Here is an 18,284-nt window from a genome sequence, read left to right as displayed (position 1 = left end):
GGTCTCTGGCAGCCCACTCTCCATAACCCTTCCCCGCAGCCTGTGTCCCTGCATGCTGGGGCTCACTGGACATCCTGGTGAAATCCCATAGTCCCTTCCTTTGGATACAATTCTTCAATTGTAGAATGTTAAATGACCTCTGGTGTGGCCAATGATCTTCATTCTGAATTGAGAAGCAAAGTCTTCCCAAGGTCTGGTTACCAAGAAACAGTCTATCTCAAAAATAGCAGCAAAGATAAATAAGAGTCTATTGAATGAAGGATTGATATGCACTGCAAGTCAGATGTGTTAACCAAATTTTGCTTAAAAGGTTATGCATGTGGCACCAGTTAGAATAATCTCAAAAAAAGTTTTTCCCTGGGAGTCAACAGGCATTGTCTGAAGGAAGCATCTACAACAAACCCCCTGTCTCCACCCATCAGTGTCACCTTCGCTCATCTCCACTGGAGGACATGAGGGATCCCTTCCCGACAGGGCACAACCGCATGGTCCCTCAAGACTTCACCCAGCTTGGTGAGAAGGGTTAGCCCCAGTACACCTAGCACTTTGCTGCGTCTTTCTGGAGACGGTGGGTGACAATTCATACCCTGCAGTTTTTCCCAACAGGGGATATATTACCAACTTTTTGGCCAGGGTAACAATTGCAACCCTGTGCTCCATAGCATGTACATTGGGCATTTACAGTTGTTAACCACATCTCCCCAAAAGCCAGCAGCAGTTACTGGGAAAACCAGAAACACCCCCAAGCATTTCCAAACGCCCCCTAGGGTTGAGGTACCATCTCTGCTGGAGACACTGCAGCGTTCACCGATGAAGTTCGCTCTATAAATATTCTGTTTTCCTACCTGATAAAAATAATTACTGCCCATGCTTGTCCATCTGATATGGTATAAAGAAACAATTTTTTTAAAGGATCAATAATCAAATAAACCCTAAAAGTTCCACAGCTCATTGCTATTTTCCTGCAGAAACAAATCACCTTCCAAACTAAATTACAAAGAGACCACATAATTATTTCTAGAGCTTAAAAAGACTGACACAAAATTATTTCTTGGAAAATTTAATAAACAAAATACAGTTCAAATTCTAGAACTTAAAGAGAGATTCTTATCAATTCTGGAACATCAGAGGGTCTGTGAATCAAGCCTGAAGAATTCAAGTACCAAGGTCAAGAACCCTCGAAACAAAGACTATGCAAAAAAGATCACTGGTGGTTTCTATTTCCACATGCATTAAAACAGGAGTGAATAAAACTTGCCCTTCTGAACTCCACCCCATACTTGTACTGTGATTATTAAAGTACTTTGCACTGTGAATAAACTTTAATTCCAAGACTTTGAGCACCAACATTTAGATAGAATGTACTTACTAAGCTTTATTAATCAAATTGTTGGTAATAATCCTCTCAGTACTATAAAGTAAGTCCTTTTGTGTTTATGAAAAAAAAAACCCAACCTTTCCCCCAAAATATGCCCAAGGGTATCTAGAGGAGTGGCCGCAGTAACTAGCAAATACTGGCAGAAATTTTCCAGTGCTTGAAGTCATCAGATCCTTAGGAAGCATGCTCAGACAGATGACACTTACAAAAAAACAACTGCATTTAGATTTATAGGAAGATATTTCACTTACTTCAAATGTCTGTATAATCCTTGTTCCTCTAAGTTAAAGGGGGAGGGAAAATCACACTGCAATTTCTTATTTTTCTAATTAAAAAACAAAACAAAACATGCTATATCCCCTAATCCGGCTTTGAATGTCCTTGAGTATTTTGAATCTCTCTTCAATGAATACCACTTTCAAATTCTAAATAGAAAGTAAAATATCATAAAGTCAGCCCAAGTAATGTTGTACAAAATCAAAGATCACAATGCGAACAAGGCAGCTGCATTTATCAGAAGCGATGATTCAGAACAGGATAAATTTAGAATGGTGCTTTCCAAAAGGCATCTGGATGTCAAATGCAGGAAAGGGGTAAAGGCTACAACACAACAGTTCCTCTCCAAAAAGAACGCCAAAATATTAACAGAAAGAGTCTTCTTTTTGAAGTTTTCCGTCCCCTGGTGTCCTCGAGGCTGAACTTCCCCAATCTGGCCTTGGTGGAGCCATCCATTACTAGGCAAATCCACGTGAAACCTGAGGATTCTTCAGCCTGTGAGGACGCAGTCAGAGCAGTGAAGCAACCCCACATGGGACGGGCCTTTTATGGCCTGAACTCCAGAGCCTTGACACCAGCTAATCTTCCAGAAATAGCTCTGGAAATGCAGAGGAGCCCATCAGCTGTTGCCATGGGGCTGGCCAGCAGCTACTTCAAATGCAATTAGATTCTCCACATTGTCATTCAGCTTGTTTTATAGAGAAATTAAAAATACAACAGCAGTCTACTGAACGGGCTATAACAATGCAGAATTGGATGGACAGGCAATTCCCTAACTTAGTTTTTTGGTTAAGGAATAAATGCACACTCACTGATAAAGCTCAGATTCTGAATGCCCAAACATATAGTAACATAAGTACTGTGTGTGCGTTTGTGTGTGTGTGTGTGTGTGTGTGTGTGTGTGTGTGTAGTATGAATACCCAAAAGTAACATACATATGCATGTATCGCTATTAAATAGTATGCTGGAATGGCATGTGTCTCTTTACAAGTCCACAAGTGGTGTAGACATCTGTGGATTTCTTATCACTTCCAATAATCATAGAAAATTAATCATCAGAAAAAAGAACTGTGCTGAAAGTATTTTCTCTATAATTTTTGTCTTAAAACCAAAGTCAGTGCCCTGAATGGGTAAAGTCTATCTTCCTGTGGTTCTCAGATAGATCAGCTCACTTAAAAACCAAACAAACTTCAACTCATGAAAAAAAAAATTAAGCACAACCACTTCTTAAAAGACCATTTGAAATTTTTAAACCTTAAGACTCCATTTACATTTTTTAAACATGAAAACCAAATATTACAATCCTGCTTATTGTACTTACAATGTTAGGTGGCCTGGTTGTCACCAAGAACAGCAGAGAGTCTTATGTCCCTGCTAACTTCACTATGGATCACAAACCCCCCCGTATCTCTTGGGCTGGAGTGGAGCAATGCTGTAGCCACAAGGCCTCTGGTGGTATGCCTCTGGGTGTCGCCACTTAGACCACCAGTTGCGCTAGCCTGAGGAGAGAGGCCTCAGGAAGCAGCATCTGAATTCCTGTTACTGATTAACCCTGCAGGATAATGCATCCCTTTCAAAGGACAGTCCTGGGGCCAGGTGAAAAGATCACAGATATCCTGGACCAGCATATTAAAACCTTAGCTTCACGACTGTTTTGTATAAGGGATAAAAACAAGTTGTCCAAGTCAAATCATTTACCTACCCCAAGATGACAAACAAAACTTCACAGCGTGACTTGTGCATCCTAATCTCAGTTCTGACCCTGCTTTTTCTTTGACCAATTTGGCTTTCTCCTCATTTCAAAGTTTATTTTATCTTATCTATGTACTTAAATAAGCTGCTTTAACCTCCTCCTGAAGCAAAGCAGGGTAAAAATAAACAAAAACTTATGTGAAACGGTCCTCCACCTGGGTCTTTTCTTTAAAGGAAAAATAGGAGAAAAGCATTGTTAGCACAACAGTGCAGGTTTTTTCCTAAAAAAGATTCACTCCTACAAAATAAACATTTCACTTTTGTCTGCCTCTTAAGTTTTCTCTCACTGCTTCCCTGTAGCAACCAGACTGTCCTAGATTAGTGCATTGGAGTCTGATAGGATAATTCTTCTCAGGCACTTCTTTTATATGCCCTTGTTGTCCTTGATTATTTGGATCCTAGTTAATTCTTCCTGTGTAATCTGTTTAAACACTTTGCTAAATTTTTTTGCTATTTGCCTAACTCAGAAAACTCTTGTCACACCTACTTCTTTCCACATAATGACAATCAGAAATTGGAAAAGTCAACATAGCAAAGATGCCAATTCTACCTAAATTGATCTTTAGGTTTAACACAATTCTGTCAAAACTCTTCAAGAACTTTTGGCAGATATGAACAAACTTATTCTAAAATTTATAAGGAAAGGCATAGGCTCTAGAATAAGCTAAAACAATCTTGGAAAAGAAGAATAAAGAGAGAGAAATCAATCCATCTAATGATATCTGTCCTCTTTTCACTTGGCCTCACGACTGTCCTTTGAGGGGGAGGCATTGTCCTGCAGGTTAATCAGTAACAGGAATTCAGATGTTGCTTCCTGAGGCCTCCCTCCTCAGGTTGGTGCGGCTGGTGGTCTAAGTAGAGACACCCAGAAGCATACCACTGGAGGCCCTGTGGCCATGATCATTGCTTTACTCCAGCCCAAGATATATGGAGTTTGTGATCTATAATGAAGTTAGCAGGGACAATTAAGACTCTCTGCTGTTTTTGGTGACAACCGGGACACCTATCATTGTAAGGACAATAAACATGGTTGGTGGTTTTCATGTTTAAAATTGATTGATTGATGTCTCCCATGTTAAGCCCTATTATACAGCTATAGCAATCACAACAATGTGGCACAGGCAAAGAGATAGAAACACAACAGAGATCAATAGAACAGATCAAGAACCAAGAAACAGCCCCCCACAAATATGTCAAACTTCTTTTCATGCTTTTCAAAAAAAACAATACTAGACCAAGTGGATATCCATAGATGCCCCCCACCTGAAAAAAATCTTCTATCTAATCCTAATCCTCACTATGGTACTTCTGTGCCATGGAATACTACTCAACAATGAAAAGGAACAAACTATTGATACATGTAAAGTATCTGGGGATGTCTGGGAACTGTGCTTAGTGATAGGCAACCAACCTCCAAATGTTAGATGCTGTATGATTCCATTTATGTAACATTCCTCAGATGACAACTTTACAGAAATGGAGAACAGGGAGGGAATGATGGGCAAAGGTTAGGGAGGGAAGTGAGGTGGCTGGCACAGGACAACACAAGGGACTCCTGTTCTAGAATTCTTCTGTTGATGGCATTGAGGTCAATATCTTGGATGTGATATTGTAATACAGTTTTGTAAGATGTTACTAATAAAGAAGTGGGGTAAGAGAGACACAGGGTCTCTCTGCATTATTTCTGATGGCTGTATTTGAATCTATAATTATCCCAACACTAAAAGTTTAATTAAATATTTTTAAAACCCCAAAACCAAAACAAACCAACTTCAAAAGAAACTTCCAAATACAACCCATTTGTTAATTGGCTATGTACTGCAACTGGACATAAAACAACTCGACAATGATTTGCTTATTATCAGTGCCATTTTAAGAACTTCAAATTGTGATATTTATTTTTCCCTAGAAGAAAGGAAGTCATTGATCCAAAGTAAAATCTTTGCTATAGAATAATAAATGGAAAGCATGTATTTCCCAGGACTCTCACCTTGGTAGTCTCCTCACCCTTCTTCTGCCAGAGTGAGTTCTGCCACACCTGAAGTTTAGAAGTCAGGATGTTGGTGATTCTTTGGCGCTCAGAATACCAGGATAATCTCATGGGAACATGAAAGTCAACATAAGGAATGCTACACTCACCATCTCCCATCAGAAAACTTGCTCCTGTCTTCCTCACTAACCAGAACCTCTCTATCAGCAACTTGCCCACCCAAACCTGACACTGGGGCCACTCCTCCCTTACTGAGTTCACCAATTTGTCTTTTTCCTCATTTTATTTATGTTGTCATCAAGCCTTGATGCCTGATCTTCAGCCCTCCTCTCTACTTTCATCTCTGTTATGTTCTCATGGCCTCAAGTCAGGATTTTTACAGAAGGCTTCAAACTCCATCACCACCTCCCCAAACCCATCCTCTCCACTGCTGCTTTCAGAATGGCCTTTAAACGGCCCCATCCAGGTGCTCACTCCTAATAGAGTCCTCCCTCACTAGCCCACGAGGACTTCTTAAGTGTGGTCCTGGCAGGTGCTGCCTCTAGTGGATGAAGGATGCACAACAGTTACTCTTTGCCCATGGATGTAAGAATACCCTTGTAAACCAATCAGTATCACTCTCTTGCATTTAGATATTCCTCAGTGGCAGGAAAAAGGTATCCAGTTACAGATAAATTATTTGAAAATTACATTTACCCCAGAGATGATCTCATACAGATTAAGATCTATGGAGACTTCCTTTCATGGGTGTATTCCTAAGCGTTGTAAAGGTTACAAGGAATTGCAATACCTTGCTTTATAAAACCAGAATCACATCGAGATAAACCTAGGACATACGCAACCCATGAGGATATCATTCGCCATACAGTACTTGTGCTGGTGGAAAATAAAAAGTGAGGATGGCTGATCTGTTGGATACATTTCAAAGCCCCACCTCTTTGACCTGGCCTCTCCCACCACCCCTCACCCCGGCAGGTGACCTGGACCCAATCATAATAAGTCACACTGACCATCTCTGTTATGTCCAGGTTGTGCTCGCTGCTCAGAATGCCTTTCCTTTCTTCTCACTCAGAAACCTCTGCATTATCCTTCGAGGTTCAATTGACTTTACCTCTCCAATAAACCTGTCCTTCCGGATCTTCAATCTCTAATCTCTAGTCTGTTAGCATCCGGAGGGCAGGGAGCCCATGGTGTCTCTGTATTCCCAGAACTTGGCAACGTCTGCCACTTGATAAGTGTAATACACATTTGTGATGGAGACTGGAAACTAAAATCAAAATACCATTGTTGGACCTCTCTTTCTCATTTTGATTCAGCTACTATATTCTCCCCCGCCCCGCTTTTTTTTCAGGTTTAATCAATACATAGCATCCCTTTATAGCTAAAGAAAGAGCGACAGTTGGCTTCTTAGTTCATAGGCAGAAAAGAAAATATATATCACCAGCTCAAGTGTATCTGTGTAGTGGCCTCACTGTCCCCTTTTCACTCCTATTTCTGGAGCAGCGATGATGTCAGAGACTTGACCAGGACTGTCAGTACAGGGGAAAGCAAGACAACAAAGCTCTCTGTCCAACTGCTGCTGCCTTCTGACAAATTACTTTCTAAATGGCCATGAGTTTGAGCAATCACTGGAAGTATTTTTTAAGCTGTTCATTTCCAAAGGATGAAAAGGGCAGGCAACCAGAATCTGTATTATTTCCTAATTTCTTCTGTGACAGGACCATTTTCTCAATAAGCGACAGATTCCAACATCTATGAGAGAAGACAGAGACAAGCTACAGTCTCCTGATCTCTAAACCAATATACCAGTGTGAGTCTAAGATTATAGCCTACTGCCCCATGGACAAGTAAATTTGTTTGTGGGTAGTTTTGGGGTTTTTTTTTTTTTTAAGACAAAAAAAGGGACATGATTTTCAGTTCATATTTTTCAACCAAAATCCCTTCTCCCAGATAATCTGAATCAACCAATGAAATGTCTGCTCTCTCCCTCTTTTTCTCAAAACTTTGGAGAACTTTGCTGGTTTCAGATGAAAATCTTTTGAGCTCCAAGATCACTTGTAAGTGACTGGCTTGAACAAGCCAACTCTCCTCTCCCAGGCTACAGCTTCTGAGCAATGGGTGTGTGGCAGAGCTCAGTGTGGACAGATCTGTTGGTCTCGTGGTCAGAATGAAATGTGAGTGTGCCAGGGGGAGCCAGGACTGTGTTTTATGAGCTCTGGCTCCAGGGACACTGCCTCTCACACGGATGGACCAGCATCACATTCCTGGACACCAAGCTCAGAGTCTCGAGAGTAATTGGAGATGTACAAAGTGTGACATGCTGTTTCGGCTACTAGACATCTAAAAATATGGGATTTCTGTCTGTTCTCAAGCAGCAACTCATGGCATGGAGGGCCCCAGGGGCTGCTGCTCACAGGGGGACACAAGCTGAAGGCCATGCGGTGGGTGGAGTATGGACCCCTTCACATGCACACGCAAACACACACACACACACACACACACACACACACACACACACACACACACACACACACATGCATATGTACGCGTGCAAGGGGACCCAGGGCTCTGGGAGCCTTCCTTCCCCTGCTCTGTTGACATCACCAAACCCAGCACCATACGTGCTTTCCTTTGCTGATCCCAAACACAGAGGGAATGAACGTTCTTCCTCCTAAATGAAAAACACCAGGTGCCTGTGGTGCTTCTCAGGGAGTGAGTGCCATCCACACTTCAGGGCCACATGGGAGTCAAGGCCCTCAGGAACTGGGCTGGCCATGGGGCAGGCGATCCAGCTCAGCAAGGGCCCATCCTCCTCCAAAACAGAGTGACCAGAAAGAACTGTACACTGGGCCAACCCACCAAAGCCCATAAGCCTGTAATGAAGTGGAACCACATAATTTTTTTTTTTTTTGAGTTGGAGTCTCACTCTGTCACCCAGACTGGAGTGCAGTGGCCACTCCCAGCCACCACAGCCTCAACCTGCTGGGCTCCGGCGATCCTTCTGCCTCAGCCTTCCACGTAGCTGGAACTACAGGCGCACAACATAATTCTTTAAAACTGTATCTTAAAATGCATCTGTGGATCCCACTGGGGATCCCTGGCAGCATGAATAGTAACTTCCTACCCTCAGGTTCAGGCAGTGACTGCTGTGCCGAGGGCAGGGGCTGGCCAGATTGGGAAAGGGGTCACTGCCTGAAAACTGGGGCAGGGGTCAGAATGGTGGGGTGTTCAGGGATGAGTACTTTCTCAGACAGGTGGAAGATGCTAAAAAATGAAAATGCTAAAGAAAAGAAAGACAGCAACAAGCAAGAGGAATCAACTGAATAAAAAAGATCAGCTTATGAAGACTCTACTTCATTTTCTTAGATTTCTCCTTGCACAGCCCTCAGGTGGAGACATGGGTTTCGTCTGAGGAGTCTGGATGAAGATTCCAGTGGCCCCATCAAGTTCTCAGAACAGAGACTGAACTGAAGCAGAGGACTGTCTCATATTCCCCAAAGAGGAACCTCAACAATAAGAGGAAAAGAGGAAGGAAGGAATAAAGCAAGGTAGGGGATCAAGGGAGATTAAGTACATGAGTACAGGGCATTCTGAGGGGAGACTCAGACAGCAGAAGAGCAAAGATACAGCCACCTGATCATACCTCAGCGTCCCTCCCATGGAGACTCCTCATCAGATACCCTTCACAGATACTGGAGGCGTCTGCTGGACTACTTATACCAGAGAGGCTACTCCTTAGCACAGATGCATAATTCCCTTCTGAGGCTCTCCTGAAAGAAAGCTGGTCATCCTCCAGTGGGGGAGAGGGTGCAAATTGTGTCAGAGGAGAGAGAGAAAATAAATAAGCAAATATATTTTCAAACACCTACAATTATTTCAAAGTTCTTCCAGGTACTCCTAACTCTTCGCTGTGACTTTCTTCAACCCATACTTGTATCCCCAGTGACATGGGCCCTAAACTGTGGCTTCTGTGAAGGCAGATTTTTGTTTTGTGAACTGCTATTAATCTTCAGTGCCCAGGAGTAAGTGTTAGGTAAGTGCTCAATAGACATTTGTCGAATTAATAGGAGTAATGATATATGTTCTACAGGGGAAAATGCCAAAACCTTGAGTTTCCTTCAAATGCTTTTACCCCCGATGGACTTCCCTCTGCCCCACGATCTGTGACCATAATCTCTACTGGCTTTGGGCAGACTGTTCCACATGCCTGAATTAGTTTACCTCCTTCTCAAATACCTCTTAGGGGAAGATTTTCCTCATTAAGCAGTGTCTGATTTCCCTTGCAAAACCTTCCACGCATTCTGATCTCGTAGGCCTGGCATCGCTTATGTAAACCCACTGCCCAGGGACCACGTGCGCATGGGACGCTGCTGGCTGGCCCATATGGTAAGCTAATTGATGTGATGAGCCCTGAAGGCAAGATTACTTTCCAGCCAGATCCTCCCTAATGTTTTCGGATGATGGCCAAGTGGGTAAGCTCAGTCCTTTCTCACCAGAAACACGATCCTTCCTATACCAACAAGTATTCATTCAAATCCCCAGTGGGCAGTCCAGGATATGAAAATTACAGTAATCTAATCTTGCAGAGGAAGAAGTATGAATCATCATTACACGGTCTGACAAAGAGCAAAGTGACTAATGCCAGGCTGCACAGAGGTTAGGGTCCCCAGCGACAACTCTCTGTGGGCTGCAAACCAAACAGTGGGCAAACATCAGAGAAGCAACATCCTGGTCTTGATCCCAGGAGAGGTGAAGCAGGAAGAGCAGTGCCATGTTCTCAGGACCATGCTTCAAAGCTTTTGAATACTGAGGAAAACGTAGTGACAGAGAGAGCAGAAGAGTAGGAATTTGGGTCTCAAAATCTCATCTGTTTTATCTTCTGATTCTGGTGTAAACGGCTTAAGGTCTGAAGCTTACTTGGAAGAAGAAACTGTAAGGTTGGTGGAATCACGGCATTTCAGAAAATGACCTAGAAACCCCAATCCTCTGCAGAAGAAAACAAGAGGACATGCATAGGCCAAGCAAGATGATAGATGGTCATGCCAAGAGGAATGCACTCTTCACCACATCCCAGAAACACACAGTTCTAAGGACGTCTTGGCCCTTCCCTGAAACCTTCAGAAATGATGCCAAAGCTCCCCAGCTCCCTTCTCCAAGAAACCACAGCCTGAATGAACTGGGAGCCAGTCAGGGCGCCAGCAGCCCTGAACCATCACTTGGCTTTTTTCTTTCTTTCTTTCTTTTGTGTGTGTGTGTGTATGTGTGTGTGTGTGTGTGTGTGTGTGTGTGTGTTTGTGTGTGTGTTTTGCACAGCTGTATTCAATTTTCTGTCCTTGGGGTTTTAAAAGGAACATCTATTCTAGGGCCAGGATTCTCAAGTTTTATGGTTATACAACTCCCTCCCAGGGCCAAAGAATGTTTGAAAAGTCTTAAGTCCAGCAAAGAGAATTAGTAAAAGCATTCAAATGAAAGTGAAATTAAAAAATTAAGACCTGTTCCAATTTATATGCAACCTCCTACTTGATTGTATTGTTATTTTCTGTTTGCACTTCGAAACTTTTATTATCTATTTTTTATGCAAATATAGTGGTGTGTATATATGAGAGGGCTAGAGAGTAAGAGAGAGGGAGAATAAGAGAGAAAGAGGTGGAGAGGGAGGGAGGGAAAGAGAGAGGAGAGAGCGAGCGAGTGCAGGTGAGGAACAGAGAAGTGCAAAGGTGAATTTAAAGTTTTCCACACCTTCTGTTTCCTGTTCTACAGTAAATTCTATTTTAAATAAGGCATACAGCTTAAATTTGGTCTAATAAAAGATCACAAAGAGATTCCTTCAGGATTTTTTATATGCTTGCTTATTTTTCCAATTTAGAGAAATGAGTACCCCCTGAGATTTGGGCAGTAGGACAGCAGGGAAAAAAAACAACCTTCATTTTTACTTAAAAACGTCAAATTAGTGGTATTTTTAACTTAAATGCTCTAAGCTAATTTCATTATCAACATCCAAGAACATTGCCAGAAAAAAGGGAGGGGGGAAAATAACAGGATGAGGCACCCACCAGCCCATGAAATGTGATCTGGTTTTCTAGATGCAGCGATGTGGAGTTATTTCAGAAAACCCACAAAGCACCTACCTGACCTCCTCTGTTCTTCTCCCTCCAAGTCACCTGGATTCCCACATCCGAAAGGCATCTGCCCAAGGGTCCTGTCTACACAGGTTCACAAACATCACTTCTATGTCTCCAGAAGCCTGGCTGCCTGTTTCATACACGCTCCTCTGAGCTGACGGGGCCAAGCTCAGACTTTGGGGCTGAGGTTTGTGACACAGCACACACCACCACATCAGAGGCCTGGCAGCAGCCCATGACAAACAAGATGTTTTGAGAAACAAAAGTTATTTGCACAGACCCACTCTACACAGAAGAAACGTAATCTGTACTCGTACTGCTCCATAAAACGATCCCACACATTGCCAGCAGCACCTGTCCGGCATAGTCCAGATCACTGAAAAGAGAGGACAACACCAACTGACCTTGCCTGGCCCCGGCCATGATGGGCACCACTGCGGGTTACTCTCGGCACCACTGCGGGTTACTCTCAAGGGGCAGTTTGTCCTGAGCACAGCTGACCGAACCCCTTCTCTTGGCAAAGACTTTCTCTTGCTCTTTTAAAGGCAAGAAATCAAAAGTACCCTTTAGCACGGCCCTGTAGCCAAGGAGGCCCTGCAGCCAAGAACACAGGTTGAAGTTCAAATGATTCCTCCCAGATAACCACTCTAATTCCTTGAGATTACAAATTGCCACAAGATAGCGAAAGTCTTAAACCAGGGCACAGGATAGCACCCTGACCCTCCAAAAAAACCCAGAAATCTAAAATCAGGATTTTGTTCAAGTCAGAAATTTCTTCATGGATGATAATCTAATTTCTAATCACATAGAACACACTACTAGTATCATTTTTCTCAGAATAATATATTTTAAAACTCTGTGGATCTGTACTTTAGAACAAATTAAGATGCTTCTTTCAGGATAAGAATGTTTTTATGAAAGTAACACTGAAAAATTCTTTTCTCAAAATCCCCAACACAAGTCTCTTACTTATACAACAAAACACAACCAAACAACTATAACCACATACATTTTTAAAAACCACACACACAAGAAAAACCTTAAAAAGAGCACTTAGCCGGGCTCGGTGGCTCAGCCTGTAATCCCGTGCCTTGGGAGGCTGAGGTGAGTGGATTGCCTGAGCCTGCGGGTTTGAGACTCGCCTGGGCAACTTGGTGAGACTTCATCTCTACAATAAATCAAAAAAAATTAGCTGGATGTGGTAGTGTGCACCTGTAATTCCAGCTACTTGGAAAGCTGAGGTGGAAGGATCGTCAGAGCCCAACAAGTCGAGGCTGCAGTGGCCGGGAGCGGCCACTGCACTCCAGTCTGGGTGACAGAGTGAGACTCCAACTCAAAAAAAAGAGTACTTAACCAAGGTTAGAGAAATAAGGGCATTCTCTAATTTCATGCCAAGCCAGTCAGAAAACACTGGATTTCCAAAATACTGTTTTATGATAGGCCATTTATATTCCAGATAAGCGAAACATTTTATCTCGGAACATTAGATATAACTTTTAAAAATGCACATATCAAAATATGCATGTGAATGTGCCTGTACACACACACACACACGCACACACACACACACACACACACACACACAAACCCCACACAGCTGAAAAAAAAAACACTGCTTGGTCTTTTCCAAAATGGGTAGTCTTCAGACATGCACTAAAAACACGATTGTTGTGGTTTGAATGTGTCCCCTAGAGTTCAGGTGTTGGGAACTTAACACTGCAACAGTATTGAGAGGCAGGACTTCCAAGAGGTGATTAGATCATGAGGGCTCTGCCCCCTAAATGGAATAAAGTCATGGCAGGAGCAAGTTTGCCCTAAAAATGAGTTCAGCCCTCTCTTGCATGCCCTTGTGCACTCTCTTGCCATGTAATGCCTTCTGCTAGGGGATGATGCAGCACAAAGGCCCTCACCAGATGAGGCTCCTCCATCTTGGACTTCCCAGTCACCAGAATTGTGAGGCAAATTAACTTTCAGTGTTTACAAAAGTTATCCAGTATGCAGTATTCTGTTATGGCTGCACAAAACAGACTAAGGCAATATTTGCTCAAAACATTTCAAATGAGCTTTATAGCCTACACATCAGCTCATTTCCAACTTAAATTTTCTAAAGAGAAGGGAAAGACTAAATTGTTACTTGAAGGTACATCTGTCTTGAAAAGTTGTTTTCACATCATCTCAATTAGTAAAGAAGCATGGGGAAAGACTGTGCTAATGCAAATGGTAGGATCCATGGGCAACACACCTTGAGGTTTCTGAGAAACATCTGTGTGTGCCTTTTGAGAAAGTTGCCACGTTTCCCTCCAACTCATTTCAGGGATGCTAGGGTCTCGGTGCAAACATCGGGTTGCACTGAGGTCTTAAGAGATGCAATGCAGTGACAGGTACAGTCAGGACTGTGTTTATAAGAATCCTTATTACATCTAAAAGCATGGAATGGTTTTTCTCTTTATTCTGATTTCAAATGAGTTTTAAACAATTCTACCTAGACTTTGAAAAAGCACAATCATAAATTCCTACTTTCAGTTTTCTCCCTATCAGAATAATGAAACAAAATGAAAACCATCAGAGAACAAAGCAAAGAAAGGATGGCAGTCTTCTCTGAACCCCAGTCTCACACTGTCCTTCCGCCCTCTCTCTGTCTAAAAGTTAGCAGCTCCCTAAGACACATGACTCATGCCAACAAGAGCTGGCTCCAAGGGAACAGATGACCTTCAATCCCAACCAGCACTCTGCTGGGAGTTTCAGGAGAGCAGGAAAAGACCCTAGAGCAAGTTTTCACCAGAGTCTGGTTATAGCAAGACTTCTAAAAACAGTTGCCTAACTCTTTGCACTTTCACAATTCGCATTCCCTCTTCAACTCACTCTTGTCTGGAGCCTCCAATCTGAACTACTTTTGTCAAGGTCATGAACAGCATCCATCTTGGAAATCACAATAGAGGCTTCTGTTCTCCCCTTACTAACATGTCAGTAATGCCTGACTCCATGGACCACTCCTTCCTTTTAAATTACCTGACTTCAGTGATACCCCATACACACTCCTACTTTTCTTCCTCCTTGGCTGACCATGCCTTCTCTCTCCCACCTCATCCTGAGTGCACTCTCTCTCTTTCTTTACATCTTTTCCTATGGATTTACCTATCATCTAAGTTTTCTCTCCAGTCTTAATTACTCCTTGGAGTTCCAAACTCACATTCAACTATCTGCCTAATATCTGTTTGGATATTTAATAGGTACCTCAAACTTAACATTTCTATAACAGATTTCTTGATTCTCTAAGTTGAACCTCCCCATAAAACAAAACGAAGCAAAACAAACTCCCCAGAAGTTGCCAAAGGTCAAAATTTAGGAGTAACTCCTAATTCTTCCCTTGTCCTCACTCCCTAAATCTCATCTATCACCAAGTGCTGATAGTTAAATCTCCAAGAGATATCCTCTTAAAATATATATAACAGCTTTATTGATATATAACCCATACATCATAACATTCACCAATTTAAAGTGTATGATTCAATGGTTTTTAGTATATTCACCGAGTTGTATGACCATTATCAATTCTAGAAATTTTCATCATCCAGAAAAGAAAAAACAGACCCATAACAGTCACTCTTAATTTACCCCTCTACACCCCAGTAGTAGGTAACCAGAAATCTACTTTTTGTCTCTACAGATTTGCCTGTTCTGAAAACTTCATATAAATAAAATCAGAAAACATGTGTTCTTTGGCTTCTGTCACTTAGCATGTTTTCAAGGTTTGTCCATGTTTGTCCATGTTTTAGTATATATCAGTACTCCATTCCTTTTTTATAGTCAAATAATATTTTAGTGTATGGATATACCGTGTTTTATTTATCTACTCATCAGTTGACAAACATTTGGGTTGTTTCCATTCTTTGGGTATATGAATAATGCTGTTATAAACATTAGTGTTTTTGTATAGACATATGTTTTCATTTCTCTTGAATATATACTTAGGAATGGATATACTGGGTTATAAAAGGCAAATCTATGATGAATTGTTTGAGGAACTGCCAAACTGTTTTCTAAAGTAGTTGCTTTTGAAACATGGGAGCTCCAGTTTCTCTACATCCTCACCAACACTTGTCATTATCTGTCTTTCACAGTGGGTATAAAGTGGTTTCTCATTGTGATTATTATTTGCATCTACCTAATCACCAATGATGTTGACAGTCTTCTTCTCATGTGCTTATTATCTGTTAGCATATCTTCTCTGGAGAAATGTCTATTCAGATCCTTTGCCCATTTTTAAGCAAGTTGTCTTTTTGTTACTGAGTCCTAAGAGTTATTTATATAGTCTAGATACAATCCCTTATCACATGTATGATTTGCAACTATTTTCTTCCCTTTTATGGTATCTATTTTCAATTTCTTGATAGTGTCTTTTGATACACATACATTTTTAATTTTGATGGAGCTCAATTCATTGATTTTTCTTTTGTCACCTGTGTTTTTGGAGTCATATCTAAAAAACTATGTCCAATCCAAGGTACTTAAATGTATGTCTATGTTTTTTCCTAAGAGTTTTAAAGTTGTAGCTCTTACATTTAAGCCTCTTTTTCATTTTGAGTTAACTTGCTTATACAGTGTGAGGTAAGAGTCCAGCTTCATTCCTTTGCATGTGGATATTCAGTTATCCCAGAACAATTTGTTGAAGAGACTATTTTCTCCACATAACATCGTTTTGGCACATTTGTTGAAAACCAATTGACCATAAATAACATATAGGTTTATTTTTATTCTCTCAATAGAATAGACTAGAATGTAAGTATTATGCTGTCTTGATTACTGTAGTTTTGTGATAAATTTTGAAGTCAGGAAGTTGAGTTTTCCTACTGTGTTTTTCTTTTTCAAGATTGTTGTAGCTATTCTGGTTCCTTTAATTTCCATATTAGTTTTAGGATCAACTTGCCAATTTTCTAAAAGAATTTGTCTGAGATTTTGATAGATGGCATCAAATCTATAGATCAATTTGCAGAGTATTGTCATTTTAAATATTAAGTTTTCTTATCTATAAACATGGAGTGCAGTATCATGATCACAGTTTACTACAGCCTCGATTTCCTGGGTTTAAGCAATGCTTCTGCCTCAGCCTCCCAAGTAGCTGGGACTACTGGCATGCACCACCATGCCCAGTTAATTTTTAAGTTTCTTGTAGATCCGAGGTCTTGCTATGCTGCCTAGGCTGATCTTGAACTCCTGACTCAAGAATCCTCCCATCTCAGCCTCCCAGAGTGCTGAAATTACAAGTATGAGCCACAACTCTCAGCTTTCTTTAATTTCTCTCAATAATGTTTTGGAGTTTTAAGAGTAAATGTTTTACATTTCTTTGTTAAATTTATTCCTAATTATTTTATTCCTTTTCATGCTATTATAAAAATGAATTATTTTCTCAATTTCATTTCAGATTATTATACCATTGATTTTTATATATTGATCTTATATCCTGCAATCTTGTTGAACTTTTATTCGTTTTAATAATTTAGTGGATTCCTAGTAATTTTCGACACACAAGATCATGCCATCTCTGTAAGTAGAGTTAGTTTTACCTTTTCCTTTCTAATCTGGAAGCCCCTTACATCCTTTTCTTGCACAAATATACCTGGCTAGAACCTCCAGCACAATACTATCAGTCAGGGTTCTCAAGAGAAACAGAATCAATAGGATGGATAGATGAATGGACAGACAGACAAATGGCTGAATGGTCAAATAGATGATATTTATTAGAGGAACTGGCTCCCATGATAATGGGACCTGAAAAATCCCACAATAGGCCATCTTCACAGTCAACAATGAGGAAGGCTGGTAACCTGGCTCAGTCCAAATATGACAGCTTTAGGACCAAGGAAACTGATAGCATAACTCTCAGCCCAAGGCTGAAGACCTAAGAGCCCAGCGGTTGCTGGTATACATGCTAGATCCAAAGGCCAGAAAACCTGGAGTTCTAATGTCCAAGGGCAGGAGAAGAAGAGGAACAGTGCCCACCCACACAGAGGGCAGATCTTCCTCATCACTCCAGTGACTCATACCAATATCCTCCTGAAACACCCTCACAGACACATCTGGAAATAATGCTTTGCTAGTATTCCCTAACCCAGTCAAGTTGACACCTGAAATTAACCATCAGAACAGAACAGAAGAGATGAGAATGGACATTCTTATCTTGTCTCTGATCTTAGGGGAAAAGCTTTCAGTTCTTCACCATTCAGTATGATGGAAGCCATGGAGTTTTCATAGATGCCCTTTTCAGGTTGAAGAAGTATCTTTTATTCCTAGTTTGTTGAGTGGCTTCTGTTTTCTTTTCTTTTTTAAAGATGAAGAGGTATTGAATTTTATCAAATGCTTTCTCAGCACAAGATGCACCTTTCTGCATTTGCTTTCCTCTCTGAATGTTTTTCCTATACTATCTGCCATACTTTGCTTTTTCTCATCTTCACAGTTCTCTACTTCGGGACATTCCTGGATTGTCCTATTCAGAAGTCCCCACCCATCACCATATCTTCCCTAGTCAGTCATCCACATAACCTTCAAAGCACTCATCATTATTATTATATGCACACGTTCTGATGACACTTTTGTAGAGTTCAATATTCATAATTTTAGTTCACAACAATAGTATCTACAAAGTAGATACTCTTATCACCATTTTACAACAGATGAGGGAATTGGAAGAGAGGCAATGTATCTTGCTCAAGGTCATGCAGTTTCTTTTTTTTTTTTTGACTGTCCTCATTGTTTATTGGGGGGGTTA

At 41.2% G+C, this 18,284-nt stretch overlaps 1 protein-coding gene across 3 annotated transcripts in view; it reads right to left on the bottom strand.

Annotated features, from left to right (window-relative positions):
• Nucleotides 1-18,284, bottom strand: part of SVIL (supervillin) — a 190,144-nt gene that overhangs the window by 150,884 nt on the left and 20,976 nt on the right. The window lies entirely within an intron of this gene.

Source organism: Carlito syrichta, unplaced genomic scaffold (genome assembly GCF_000164805.1).
Source record: "Carlito syrichta isolate Samal-C Ts95f unplaced genomic scaffold, Tarsius_syrichta-2.0.1 Scaffold314254, whole genome shotgun sequence".
Taxonomy (NCBI): Eukaryota; Metazoa; Chordata; class Mammalia; order Primates; family Tarsiidae; genus Carlito; species Carlito syrichta.
The sequence above is the reverse complement of the archived record's forward strand: the minus strand, read 5'-3'. Positions and strand labels throughout refer to the sequence as shown.